General features: G+C 44.9%; 1 protein-coding gene across 9 annotated transcripts in view; it reads left to right on the forward strand.

Moving 5' to 3' along the window:
- The first annotated feature begins 5,386 nt into the window (after positions 1-5,386).
- The window catches only part of ZFAND4 (zinc finger AN1-type containing 4), a 67,768-nt gene continuing 59,014 nt past the window's right edge, over positions 5,387-14,140 (forward strand). Inside the window, exon 1 of one of the 9 annotated variants that reach the window (XM_054435258.2) lies at positions 5,387-5,528. The gene's annotated coding sequence lies outside the window, so the exon portion shown is untranslated. Of the gene's footprint in view, positions 5,962-12,151; positions 12,170-14,140 lie in introns of those variants that run through there. The other 8 variants (XM_054435257.2, XR_008491896.2, XM_054435259.2 and 5 more) reach the window with 8 other exon arrangements.

Here is a 14,140-nt window from a genome sequence, read left to right on the forward strand (position 1 = left end):
GAGCTTTTTAGTCCTAAGAAAAGCACAGGGTAGTTCGTTACTTGAAGCCATCTTCCTCTATGAGTTCTATACAAAGCCTCAGTAGAGTGGGTCCCATTAGCAACCAAGTTGAACAACTTTTATTTTCTGACTGAATGTAGATACACCTGAATTGTTGACTGCTTTTGTAACTAAACACTCCTCTCCTGTCTTCCAATGAGTGGTCGTTTTTGTCTGCAACTTGACCACAGCAATCCCTGAGGGCCAAGTTCTACTCCCAATGAAGAGTTATGGCTGTGTGTCTTGAATGACACCTTGGGACCCATCCTGCCTCCACCTCCTTCTCCATAAAATAGAAACCTAACTTGTCCCTCCAAGCTCTGAAATGCTGAAACTTACCAATTCCCTTTTCTCCCCGCTATTTCTTCCTTCCATGGCAGGGACTTTCAGATTTTCTTTCTTTTACTAACAAGGCACTAAGCATGATTTTGTCATACAAAATCGAGAGCCATACAATGAGTTCAATAAAGATGAATACTCGACATCTGGCAAGCAGTGTCTGCCTGACAGTGTCCCCACTGTGCTATGCTCATTTAACCCTCAGAAATAATCTCATTTTACAGATTTTACTGAAGGAGTTGAGATGGAGAAGGTAAGTAACCTCCCCAAGGTCACATGGCTGCTAAGGGTGGGGCCACAGTTTGATCCCAGGTAGTCTGAATTCCCCAATTCCTGAAGAATGATTATCAGAAAGCACATTAGTCTGTTTTCACACTGATATAAAGAAATACCTGAGGTTGGGTATTTTATAAAGGAAAGAGGTTTAATTGACTCAGAGTTTCACATGGCTGGGGAGGCCTCAGGAAACTTACAATCATGGCAGAAGGGGAACCAGGTCCGACTTACATGGTGGCCGCACAGAGAGTGTGAGCATGTGAAGGAGCAACTGTCAAACATGTATAAAACCATCAGATGTTAGCTGGGCACAGTGACTCACACGTGTAACCCTAGCACTTTGGGAGGCCAAGGAGGGTGGATCAGCTGAGGTCAGGAGTTCGAGACCAGCCTAGCTAACGTAGTGAAATCCGGTCTCTACTAAAAATACAAAAATTAGCTGGGTGTGGTGGCACATGCCCGTAATCCCAGCTACTCAGGAGGCTGAGGCAGGAGAATCACTGGAACCTAGGAGGCAGAGGCTGCAGTGAGCCAAGATCACACCATGGTACTCCAGTCTGGGTGACAGAGCAAGACTCCATCCCAAAAAACAAAACAAAACAAAACAAAACCCTATAAGATCTCATGAGGACTTACTGAATATCACAAGAACAGCATGAGGAAAACTGCCCCCATGATCAACTCACCTCCCCCCAGGCCCCTCTCTCGACACATGAGGATTATGGGGATTACAATTCATGATGAGATGTGGGTGGGGGGACATGGCAAAACCATATCAGAAAGTAAAGGTAGAAGTCAAGCTTGGACGGGAAGTGACATTGTAGATTGCTATTTTTTTTCTTTTTTTTTTGAGATGAAGTTTTGCTCTTGTTGCCCAATTAAGTTGTTTTTCTAATTTCATTTTCAGATTGTGTCTTGCAGATGTATAGAAATACAATTGATAAATGATTCTGGCTATTAACCTTTGATGCTTCAACCTTGCTGAACACATTTTTTTTTTTTGAGACGGAGTTTAGCTCTTGTTGCCCAGGGTGGTGGCATGATCTTGGCTCACCACAACCTCCACCTCCCGGGCTCAATAGATTCTTCTGCCTCAGCCTCCCTAGTAGCTGGGATTACAGGTATGCGCCACCATGCCCGGCTAATTTTGTATTTTTAGTAGAAATAGGGTTTCTCCATGTTGGTCAGGCTGGTCTCAAACTCCCGACCTCAGGTTATCCGTCCGCCTCGGCCTCCTAAAGTGCTGGGATTACAGGCATGAGGCACCGTGCCCGGGCAAATCTGCTTATTTTTAAGCTTTTTGATGCTTTTCTGTTTTGTTTCAGTTTTTTTTCCTATTTATTAATATAAGTTCTTTAGGTATTTTGGATATTTGTTAAAAAGCTTTTCAATTTGTTCATTGGTTTCTTTGCTGTGAAGGTTTTCAATTTGACATTGTCCCATGTTTAGTTTTGCTTTTCATGTCTCCACTTTTGTGACATATTCAGTAAATTATTGTCAAGATCCATACCTAGAAACTTCTAGACAAAAACCTAAAAGAAAAGTTTTCTCATTTCAGGTCTTACACTTAAATGTTGTTTTTTGATTTTTTTTTTTGGAGACAGAGTCTCACTCTGTTGCCCAGGCTGGAGTGCAGTGGTGCGATCTCGACTCACTGCAGCCTTCGCCTCCTGGGTTCAAGCGATTCTCCTGCCATAGCCTGCTGAGTAGCTGGGACTATTGGCACGCGCTACCACGCCCAGCTAATTTTTGTACTTTTAGTAGAGAAAGGGTTTTACCATGTTGGCCAGGATGGTCTCGACCTCCTGACCTTGTGATCCACCCGCCTCTGCTTCCCAAAGTGCTGGGATTACAGTCGTGAGCCACCACGCTTGGTCACATTTAAATCTTTAATAAATTTTTATTTGATTTTAGTTTGGCAAACTATGCCACCCCCCCCCCACTGTTGAATTTTGTTAATAAAGTTTTATTGGAACACAACCACATTCACTGATTTACTTACTTTCTATTGTTGCTTTCACCCTACCTCCAATGTAAGAGTTGAGTAATTATGACAAGACCGGATGGCTGTCAGAGCCTCAGATGTTTTCTATCTGCTCCTTTTATTTTATTTATTTTTTTGAGACGGAGTCTTGCTCTGTCACCCAGGCTGGAGTTCAGTCATGTGATCTTGGCTCACTGCAACCTCTGTTTCCTGGGTTGAAGCGATGCTCCTGCCTCAGCCTCCCGAGTAGCTGGGATTACAGGCACCTGCCACCACACCCGGCTAATTTTTGTATTTTTAGTAGAGGTGGGGTTTCATCATATTGGCCAGGTTGGTCTCGAACTCCTGACCTCCACCTGCCTCGGCCTCCCAAATTGCTGGGATAACAGGCGTTAGCCACCGCGCCTTGCCTTGCCCCTTTACATAAACAGTTTGCTGACCATTGCTCTAAGGCATTCTGTTCCATTCTTGCCTTGTGGAAGCAGCAGAATGAACCTAGGTAATAGCCGGGGGAAGTGCTGAGGATGGAAATGTCAGCCTCTAGAGCAGCACTGCCCCATAGAACTCCGCAGGAATGAAAATGTTCTTTATCTGTATCGACAAAGGCAGTAGCCACTAGCCACCTGGATGGCTGACTCCATTCTAGTCTGTGTTTTTTGGTGCTCTGTCGTCTTGCTGCTGACTATTCAGCCTGTCACCATGGCACAGTCTTGTAGGCCGCCCAGGTTGGTCTCAGCGATCCTGGAGCTACTGACTTCTTCCTTTGGCACTGTAAGATCAGACAGGGAAATACTCATACCCAGAGTCAAAGATTTTGTCCAGCTCCCACAGGTCAACCACTTGCCCAAGTCTGCTGTGAGAGTGACGATGACAGATGAGGGTACTTGCTAGTTGGCTACTCCTTTCCCCTATTCATTTTATGCATCTTCCTTCTGTCCTTAGGTTATTTGTGCACACAGTTTCTTGCTGTAGTACCCAATGTGGGTCAGAGTCAGCATTTGTTAAATATGATGATTTTCTTTAGGAACAACTAAATCTACTCATCAATCAGTAGGATTGATTTCAGGAGATTCAGGAGACAATAGGTTTAGAAAATACGCAAACTGCTATTTTGAGAGGCTTGAAAGGGAGAGAGAACTTACGTTAAAAAAAGTTCCTATGGTAACAACTTTTAATGCTATTTTATTCAGTCTCCATGGTCTATCAGATAGGTAACGTAGTAACACTAATTTTACAGATAAAGCTAAAATCTGGAAGCAATGTGGAATAATGGAACGAGGTTGGATTTTTGTATTGTGTCCTAGATTTAAATCTGGCTTTCCGACATAGAGCTGTTTGATTATAGGTAAATTGTTCTACTTTAATTGGCTTTTGTTTACTCCTTTGTAGACGAGGGGTTTCAATACCAACTTTGCAGGATTGTGATGGGGAGAGAATATGTAAAGACCCTTATCAACTATCTGGCACTTGAAGAATGGCAGATGATAATGATGATGATGTTGTAAAGAATGAATGACTTGGCCAGGTAATGGAGCTTCCGGTATTGGGAGCCAAGGCTTTAAACACACCTGCCTGACTCGACGGTCCATGCTGTCAATTCTCCAGTGTGAATGAAGTGGGCAGGCAAGGGTGAGAAACGCTAAGGTTTTTACTCAGTAAGTCTCCATCACAGGCCCTATTCTAGGCTCAGGAATGCAAACATGATTACCATCGTAGCTCTGTCCTCAAAGGTCTCCAATCTATTTAGCATTAAGTATATGTGGAGTTTCAGAAGGAACCAGCGGCGAGACTGGTGAATCAATGCCCAATGCTTCACCATACTCCCCCAGTGTATGCTCAATAGTTCATTGAACTGTGGAGATAAGTTGGTGGGTAGGGTCTCAGAAGAATGAGAGGACAGGAGACACAGATTAGATGTTTAGTTTCATATTAAGACTGGCTCCTCTGAGCCACAAGTCGAGGATGAGTGAACCCGCAGTGGGAGTGAGATGACATTCTTTGCCAGCTGAGTAACCCACTTAGTGAAGGAGGTTCACGGAGTTGGAAAATCAGCAGGGGGAATGGAACGAGGCAGTGGGCTCCCATGTTAGGTTGAAAGGCAAGTGTTGGCTTGAAGCCAGTTACTGTTTACACCGCAGCTCAGCAGCTTGGAAACTGGAGCAGGAGGTGTGGCTGGGTTTACCCAACGCTAGGATTTGAGCCCAGGGTGCCTACTCCATTGCCTGGCCTACAGTAAATTGAGGACTACAGAAAGTTATCTGTTTTCGCCCTTGTCTTCAACCAGGCACGGTAATACCCCCATTTTCCATATGAGGCAATTGAGGCCAGAAACATTAGGGGACGGTGAAGCCTAAAGCAGATTTGTTCAGGACAGGCCGGCCCAAACGCACCAGGAGTGCCCCTGACTCTGGAGAGGACACCAACTGGACAGCGTCTGCCTGTATCGCCTATCCCCAGCAAATCAGGCGCCTGGAAGAGGATCCCCGGTGGGTCTCACGGAGGGCGCTCCGGCTTCAACCCCGCCGTTCCCAGCAGGCCATGCGGCTGCCCTCCAGACGCCCGCGTGGGTACGAGTCAGGGGTCCAGTGTTGCTAGTAATAAAAGATCAACAACCGGGCCTCGTAACCCACAACTTCCAGGGAATGCCAAGAAGGCCCCAGGGCCCTGGCGCCCCGGCAACCGCCCCCGTCCGGGGCCAGGCCCGCCCCCGTCCGCGCTGATTGGAGGGCAGCGAAAGCGCCGTCCAGCGATTGGTAGGTGATGTCACAAAGGGGCGGGGCGCGGCGGCAGCGGAGTGTTGTCGGCCAGTGCCTTCCGTGAAGTCGCTCGCGGGGTCGTTGGGCCCTGTCGACCTGTAGGCGGGCGAGCGAGCCGGCGGACAAGACTGCGGGTGAGGCTGAGCTAGCGAGCGGCCGGCAGGGGGGGCGCCCGGGCTGCGAGCCGCTGAGCCCAGCCGCGCTGCCGCCGCCGGCCGTCGTGGGGCCGGAATGGCGCAAGGCCGGAGTGGCGCGGGCGCTCGGCGCTGGGCTGCCGGGTAGAGTACTGTCCCCGCCCCTCGCCTTGCGGCCTGACGCCGGCCGCTGCTGCCCGGGGACCGGAGCGGCGGGCCGCCTTTGCCCAGGACACACGCTCTGGCGTTTGTTCCTTTGGGCGTGACGCCAGCTTCAACGGGTACCCGGCTTTCCCGACGGGTGCTGATCTCCGAGTCGCTGTTGTCACGCGGACTGCTGTCCTCCAGTTTCAGGCCCGTGGGTCGGGGGAGCCCGGATTGGTCTTGGAGGAGCAACGGCTGCGCAGGTGACTCGGTGGCCTCAAGTGTGTAGGTACCTGGATGGCGCGAGGAGATGCTAGCTCTGAAATATTTCCCAATTCCGCTTGCAGATCAACTCCGGACTAGAGCTTAGGCTACAGACAAATTAGGCGGTTGATGTGATTCTGTAGCTCGTATTTAGAACTTTAGGGATGTTTTCACATATCAGTAAATGTAGATCTGTGTCACAGTTTTAATGGCAGCTTCACATTCTGGATATCTTTATGTTGGGGAAAATGTTTCAAAGGTAACTGCTCTTCTGTAGCTAAGCTTCTTTAGAGCAGAGGATGGAGGAAATTCTGAGTTACTGAAATTACGTATTCAGCGCTATTGCCTGTTTACCTTTAACTTCCATTTCATCCTTGGAGTTGTGTTTTTAGAAACTTTTCAGAAGAAATGAGAGAAATGCTTTGGGAATTGATTTTTTTTTTTTTTTTTTAAGTTCTAGGGTACATGTGCACAACGTGCAGGTTTGGTACATAGCTATACATGTGCCATGTTGGTTGTCTGCACCGACTAACTCGTCATTTACATTGCGTATTTCTCCTAATGCTATCCCTCCCCCAGTCCCACTCCCCACGACAGGCCCCAGTGTGTGATGTTCCCCTCCCTGTGTCCAAGTGTTCTCATTGTTCAGTTCCCATCTGTGAGTGAGAACATGCGGTGTTTGGTTTTCTGTCCTTGTGACAGTTTGCTGAGAATGATGGTTTCCAGCTTCATCCATGTCCCTGCAAAGGACATGAACTCATCCTTTTTTATGGCTGCATAGTATTCCATGGTGTATATGTGCCACATTTTCTTGATCCAGTCTATCACTGATGGACATTTGGGTTGGTTCCAAGTCTTTGCTATTGTGAATAGTGCCACAATAAACATACATGTGCATGTGTCTTTATAGTGGCATGATTTATAATCCTTTGGGTATATACCCAGTAATGGGATCGCTGGGTCAAATGGTATTTCTAGTTCTAGATCCTTGAGGAATCGCCACACTGTTTTCCACAATGGTTGAACTAATTTACACTCCCACCAACAGTATAAAAGCGTTCCTATTTCTCCACATCCTCTCCAGCATCTGTTGTTTCCTGACTTTATAATGATCGCCATTCTAACTGGTGTGAGATGGTATCTCACTGTGGTTTTGATTTGCATTTTTCTGATGACCAGTGATGATGAGTATTTTTTCATGTGTCTGTTGGCTGCATAAATGTCTTCTTTTGAGAAGTGTCTGTTCATATCCTTTGCCCACTTTTTGATGTGGTTGTTTGTTTTTTTCTTGAAAATTTGTTTAAGTTCTTTGTAGATTCTGGATATTAGCCCTTTGTCATGTGGGTAGATTGCAAAATTTTTTTCCCATTCTGTAGGTTGCCTGTTCACTCTGATGGTAGTTTCTTTTGCTGTGCAGAAGCTCTTTAGTTTAATTGATCCCATTTGTCTATTTTGGCTTTTGTTGCCATCGCTTTTGGTGTTTTAGTCATGAAGTCCTTGCTCATGCCTATGTTCTGAAAGGTATTGCCTAGGTTTTCTTCTAGGGTTTTTATGGCTTCAGGTCTAACATTTAAGTCTTTAATCCATCTTGAATTAATTTTTGTATAAGATGTAAGGAAGGGATCCAGTTTCAGCTTTCTACATATGGCTAGCCAGTTTTCCCAGCACCATTTATTAAATAGGGAATCATTTCCCTACGTCTTGTTTTTGTCAGGTTTGTCAAAGATGGTTGTAGGCTGGGCACGGTGGCTCACGCCTGTAATCCCAGCACTTTGGGAGGCCGAGGCAGGCGGATCACCTGAGGTTGAGAGTTTGAGCCCAGCCTGACCAACATGGAGAAACCCCATCTCTACTAAAAATACAAAAAAATTAGCCAGGCGTGGTGGCACATGCCTGTAATCCCAGCTACTAGGAAGCCTGAGGCAGGAGAATCGCTTGAACTTGGGAGGCGGAGGTTGTGGTGAGCCAAGATCACACCATTGCACTCCAGCCTGGGCAACAAAAGCGAAACTCTGTCTCAAAAAAAAAATCAGATAGTTGTGATTTTTGCACATTGATTTTGTACCCTGAGACTTTGCTTAAGTTGTTTATCAGCTTAAGGAGATTTTGGGTTAAGATGATGGGGTTTTCTAAATGTATAATCATGTCGTCTGCAAACAGGGACAATTTGACTTCCTCTTTTCCTAATTGAATATCCTTTATTTCTGTCTCCTGCCTGATTACCCTGGCCAGAACTTCCAACACTATGTTAAATAGGAGTGGTGAGAGAGGGCATCCCTGTCTTGTGCCGGTTTTCAAAGGGAATGCTTCCAGTTTTTGCCCATTCACTGTGATATTGGCTGTGAGTTTGTCATAAATAACTCTTATTATTTTGAGATACGTTTCATCAATACCTAGTTTATTAAGAGTTTTTAGCATGAAGGGCTGTTGGATTTTGTCAACGGCCTTTTCTACATCTATTAAGATAATCATGTGGTTTTTGTCGTTGGCTCTGTTTATGTGATGGATTATATTTATTGATTTGCATATATTGAACCAGCCTTGCATCCCAGGGATGAGGCCGACTTGATCGTAGTGGATAAGCTTTTTGATGTGCTGCTGGATTCTGTGTGCCAGTATTTTATTGAGGATTTTTGCATAGATGTTCATCAGGGATATTGGTCTAAAATTCTCTTTTGTTGTGTCTCTGCCAGGCTTTGGTATCAGGATGATGCTGGCCTCATAAAATGAGTTAGGGAGGATTCCCTCTTTTTCTGTTGATTGGAATAGTTTCAGAAGGAATGGTACCAGCTCCTCTTTGTACCCCTGGTAGAATTTGGCTGTGAATCCATCTGGACCTGGACTTTTTTGTTGGTAGGCTATTAATTATTGCCTCAATTTCAGAGCCTGTTATTGGTTTCTTCAGAGATTCCACTTCTTCCTGGTTTAGTCTTGGGAAGGTATATGTGTCCAGGAGTTTATCAATTTCTTCTAGATTTTCTAGTTTATTTGTGTAGAGGTGTTTATAGTATTCTCTGATGGTAGTTTGTATTTCTGTGGGATTGCTGGTGATATCCCCTTTATCTTTTTTTATTGTGTCTATTTGATTCTTCTCTCTTTTCTTATTAGTCTTACTAGCAGTCTATCAATTTTGTTGATATTTTCAAAAATCCAGCTCTTGGATTCATTGATTTTTTGAAGGGTTTTTTGTATCTCTATATCCTTCAGTTCTGCTCTGATCTTAGTTATTTCTTGCCTTCTGCTAGCTTTTGAATTTGTTTGCTCTTGCTTCTCTAGTTCTTTTAATTGTGATGTTAGCGTGTCAATTTTAGATCTTTCCTGCTTTCTCTTGTGGGCATTTAGTGCTATAAATTTCTCTGTACACACTGCTTTAAATGTGTCCCAGAGATTCTGGTGCATTGTGTCTTTGTTCTCATTGGTTTCAAAGAACATCTTTATTTCTGCCTTCATTTCATTATTTACCCAGTAGTCATTCAGGAGCAGGTTGTTCAGTTTCCATGTAGTTGTGCGGTTTTGAGTGAGTTTCTTAATCCTGAGTTCTAATTTGATTGCGCTGTGGTCTGAGAGACAGTTTGTTGTGATTTCTGTTGTTTTACATTTGCTAAGGAGTGCTTTATTTCCAACTATTTGGTCAACTTTGGAATAAGTGCGATGTGATGCTGAGAAGAATGTATATTCTGTTGATTTGAGGTGGAGAGTTCTGTAGATGTCTATTAGGTCTGCTTGGTGCAGAGCTGAGTTCAAGTCCTGGATACCCTTGTTAACCTTCTGTCTTATTGATCTGTCTAACACTAACAGTGGGGTGTTAAAGTCTCCTATTATTATTGTCTAAGAGTCTAAGTCTCTTTGTAGGTCTCTAAGGACTTGCTTAATGAATCTGGGTGCTCTTGTATTGGGTGCATATATAGGATAGTTAGCACTTCTTGTTAAAGTGATCCCTTTACTATTATGTGATGGCCTTCTTTGTCTCTTTTGATCTTTGTTGGTTTAAAGTCTGTTTTATCAGAGACTAGGACTGCAACCCCTGCCTTTTCTTGCTTTCCATATGCTTGGTAGATCTTCCTTCATCCCTTTATTTTGAGCCTATGTGTGTCTTTGCACGTGAGATGGGTCTCCCGTATACAGCACACTGATGGGTCTTGACTCTTTATCCAATTTGCCAGTCTGTGTCTTTTAATTGAGGCATTTAGCCCATTTACATATAAGGTTAATATTGTTATGTGTGAATTTGATCCTGTCTTTATGATGTTAGCTGGTGATTTTGCCCATTGTTGCAGTTTCTTCATAGCATCAATGGTCTTTACCATTTGGCATGTTTTTGCAGTGGCTGGTACCAGTTGTTCCTTTCCATGTTTAGTGTTTCCTTCAGGAGCTCTTGTAAGGCAGGCCTGGTGGTGACAAAATCTCTCAGCATTTGCTTGTCTGTAAAGGATTTTATTTCTCCTTCACTTACGAAGCTTAGTTTGGCTGGATGTGAAATTCTGGGTTGAAAATTCTTTTCTTTAAGAATGTTGAATATTGGCCCCCACTCTATTCTGGCTTGTAGAGTTTCTGCTGAGAGATCCGCTGTTAGTCTGATGGGCTTCCCTTTGTGGGTAACCTGACCTTTCTCTCTGGCTGCCCTTAATATTTTTTCCTTCATTTCAACCTTGGTGAATCTGACAATTATGTGTCTTGGGGTTGCTCTTCTCGAGGAGTATCTTTGTGGTGGTCTCTGCATTTCCTGAATTTGAATGTTGGCCTGCCTTGCTAGGTTGGGGAAGTTCTCCTGGATAATATCCTGCAGAGTGTTTTCCAACTTGTTTCATTCTCCCCATCACTTTCAGGTACACCAATCAAATGTAGATTTGGTCTTTTCACATAGTCCCATATTTGTTGGAGGATTTGTTCATTGTGGTTTTACCTACCTTTGGTCTTTGATGTTGGTGACCTACAGAGGGGGTTTTGATGTGGATGTCCTTTTTGTTGATGTTGATGTTATTCCTTTCTGTTTGTTAGTTTTCCTTCTAACAGTCAGTTCCCTCAGCTGCAGGTCTGTTGGAGTTTGCTGGATTTCCACTGCAGACCGTGTTTGCCTGGGTATCACCAGTGGAGGTTGCAGAACAGCAAATATTGCTGTCTGATCCTTCCTCTGGAAGCTTTGTCCCAGAGGGGCACCTGCCTGTATGAGGTGTCAGTCGGCCCCTACTGGGAGGTGTCTCCCAGTTAGGCTACACGGGGGTCAGGGAGCCTCTTGAGGAGGCAGGCTGTCCGTTCTCAGAGCTTAAACACTGTGCTGGGAGAACCACTGCTCTCTTCCGAGCTGTCAGACAGGAACGTTTAAGTCTGCAGAAGTTTCTGCTGCCTTTTGGTCAGCTATGCCTTACCCCCAGAGGTGGAGTCTATAGAGGCAGCAAGCCTTGTAACGCTGCAGTGTTCCAGCTTCCGAGCCGCTTCCTTGTAACGCTGCGGAAGTAGGGCTTCCTTGTAACGCTGCGGAAGTAGCGTCCTTGTAATGCTGCGGAAGTTCCAGCTTCCGAGCCGCTTTGTTTACCTACTCAAGCCTCAGCAATGGTGGACACCCCTCTCCCTGCTGGGCTGCTGCCTCGCAGGTCAATCTCAGACTGCTGTGCTAGCAGTGAGCAAGGCTCCATGGGCATGGGACCCGCTGAGCCAGGCACAGGATGTAATCTCCTGGTCTGCTGGTTGCTAAGACTGTGAGAAAAGCGCAGTATTTGAGCCGGAGTGTTGCGTTTTTCCAGGTACCGTCTGTCAGGGCTTCCCTCGGCTAGGAAAGGGAAATCCCCCGACCTATTGCGCTTCCCAGGTGAGGGGACGCCACACCCTGCTTTGGCTCGCCCTCCATGGGCTGCACCCACTGTCCAACCAGTCCCAATGAGATGAACCAGGTACCTCAGTTGAAAATGCAGAAATCACCCGTCTTCTGCATCAATCACGCTGGGAGCTGCAGACCGGAGCTGTTCTGTTCAGCCATCTTGGAACGAACTAGGAATTGATTTAGAAATCTTTTTGGTGTCATTACTTTTAATAGCTAGGTATATATTTTAATTGTAAAAATTCTGGAGGTACTTTTTTCTCTACCTGCCCACATTTTTTTTTTTTTTTTTTGAGACAGGGTCTGGCTGTGTTGCCCAGGTTGGAGTGCAGTGGCATAATCATAGCTTGCTGCAGCTTGGAACTCCAGGGCTCCGGTGATCCTCCTACCTTAGCCTCCTGAATGGCTGGGACTACAGGTGTGTGTGCCATCATGCCCAGCTAATTTTTTTTTTTTAATTTTGTAGAGACAAGGGTCTCACTATGTTGCCCAGGCTGGTCTCGACTTTTACCTCAAGTGATTCTCCTACCTTGGCCTCCTGAATTGCTGGGATTATAGGCATGAGCCACTGTGGTCAGCTTTTTTCTGTTTTCTTTGTTTCCTCTTCCCCTTCTGTTTTGTTTTTTTAGCTGTTTTTCCATCCCATCTTTAAGTCTTCATTGCCCCCTCATTTTCCAACATCATGAGTCCTACCGTATGCTCAGCTAAGCATGATCACACACTATTTCAAGAAGCCATTCATGGACCCAGCTTTTAGTACTGGCTGGGTCTTTGTCCTGCTGCAGCTTCCATTTGCTCCTCAGCTATCCTCTAGGCATCCAGTCTGGCTTAACCAGATTTCATGGCCTCATTTTGTCCTCTGCTACAGTGATTTCTACTCCTGAGGAGAAGCATAACTATCTTCTAGAGGGAAACATTTTCACTTTTGGTTATCAACCTTTGTTCTTTTGGGATATTGGAAATTACCCCATTGACTGGACCCAGACTTACAGTGGAAGTTCCAGCACAATTAATGCTGTTTGGGGTTGTTCTTTTTCTTCTGGCATATATGCATTATCCATTCTCATTGTAGGTGAAGGACTTCCAAATCTGTTATCTTCTACCCTCCCCCAGCCTATTATTTTCAGGGTCTCACTATGGAAGAACACTGTGGTGAAAGAAACACTCCTAATTCCTTGGGCAGTCATAGTCACTCATGTCTTTATTTCTGTCATGTTCATTTTACAGTCCTGACACCTGACTTCTGTTGCTAGAGCTACACCTATGTAAGTAGGAGTACTGTTGGCTTTGGGGATACACACACTGGCAACTCTATAGTTAGTACACTCTTATTTGATATAGCATAAATATGTTTTTAAGAATTCATGTTATCCAAAATTATAAAAGCAGTTGCTTAAATGAGTGAAAGAAAGGGAGTTAAGGTTAGAGAGCTCCATACAAAGTCATATATAAGCAATGCAGCTTTTTAATTTAGCTTTTATTTAAGAGCAATGACCCCTTTACCACTATCACCAGCAGTATTATTAGCGTGGTATCTTGTATTACCCTATTTATTACCCATCATTTTGAAATATGGTGTAACAATACTCAAAAGAGCTGTGCAGGCGAGGCGTGGTGCCTTACGCCTGTAATCCTAGCACTTTGGGAGGCCAATGCAGGCGGATCATGAGGTCAAGAGATCAAGACTGTCCTGGCCAATGTGGAGAAACCCTGTCTCTACTAAAAATACAAAAATTAGCTGGGTGTGGTGATATGTGCCTGTAGTCCCAGCTACTCAGGAGGCTGAGGCAGGAGAACCACTTGAACCTGGGATGTGGAGGTTGCAGTGAGCCGAGATTGTGCCACTGCACTCCAGCCTAGCGACAGAGCCAGACTCCATCTCAAAAAAAAAAAAAAAGCTGTGCTATAAGCAACAACTTTCTTTTTTGTAACTCCATCTCTTTTAGGATCATTAGCAGTCTGTAAAATGCAATTCAGATTCCCAAATTAATTAATTGTATTTCCTATTAGTGTTATAAAAACTTACATTATAGCAGATTCCTGTGTGTGCACGTACGTTATGAGTTGGATAAACATTGGTGGACTTCATTTGGAGTGAATCAGAATGGGATTCCCATGAGAAGCCAACACAGCTCTAAACAAACTTTTGGAGCATGATATGGCTTGGATGTTTTGTCCCCTCCAAATCTCATGTTGAAATGTGACCCCCAGCATTGGAGGTGGGCCTAGTGGGAGGTGTTTGGATCATGGAGGTGGATCCTCATGAATGTCTAGGTGCTGTCCTTGTGGTAATGAATGAGTTCTCACTCTGATTTCACATGAGATCTGGTTTAAAAGAACCTAGGGGCCGGGTGTGGTGGCTCACGCCTGGGCGACAGAGCAAGACTCT

This window comes from Pongo pygmaeus, chromosome 8 (genome assembly GCF_028885625.2).
Source record: "Pongo pygmaeus isolate AG05252 chromosome 8, NHGRI_mPonPyg2-v2.0_pri, whole genome shotgun sequence".
Taxonomy (NCBI): Eukaryota; Metazoa; Chordata; class Mammalia; order Primates; family Hominidae; genus Pongo; species Pongo pygmaeus.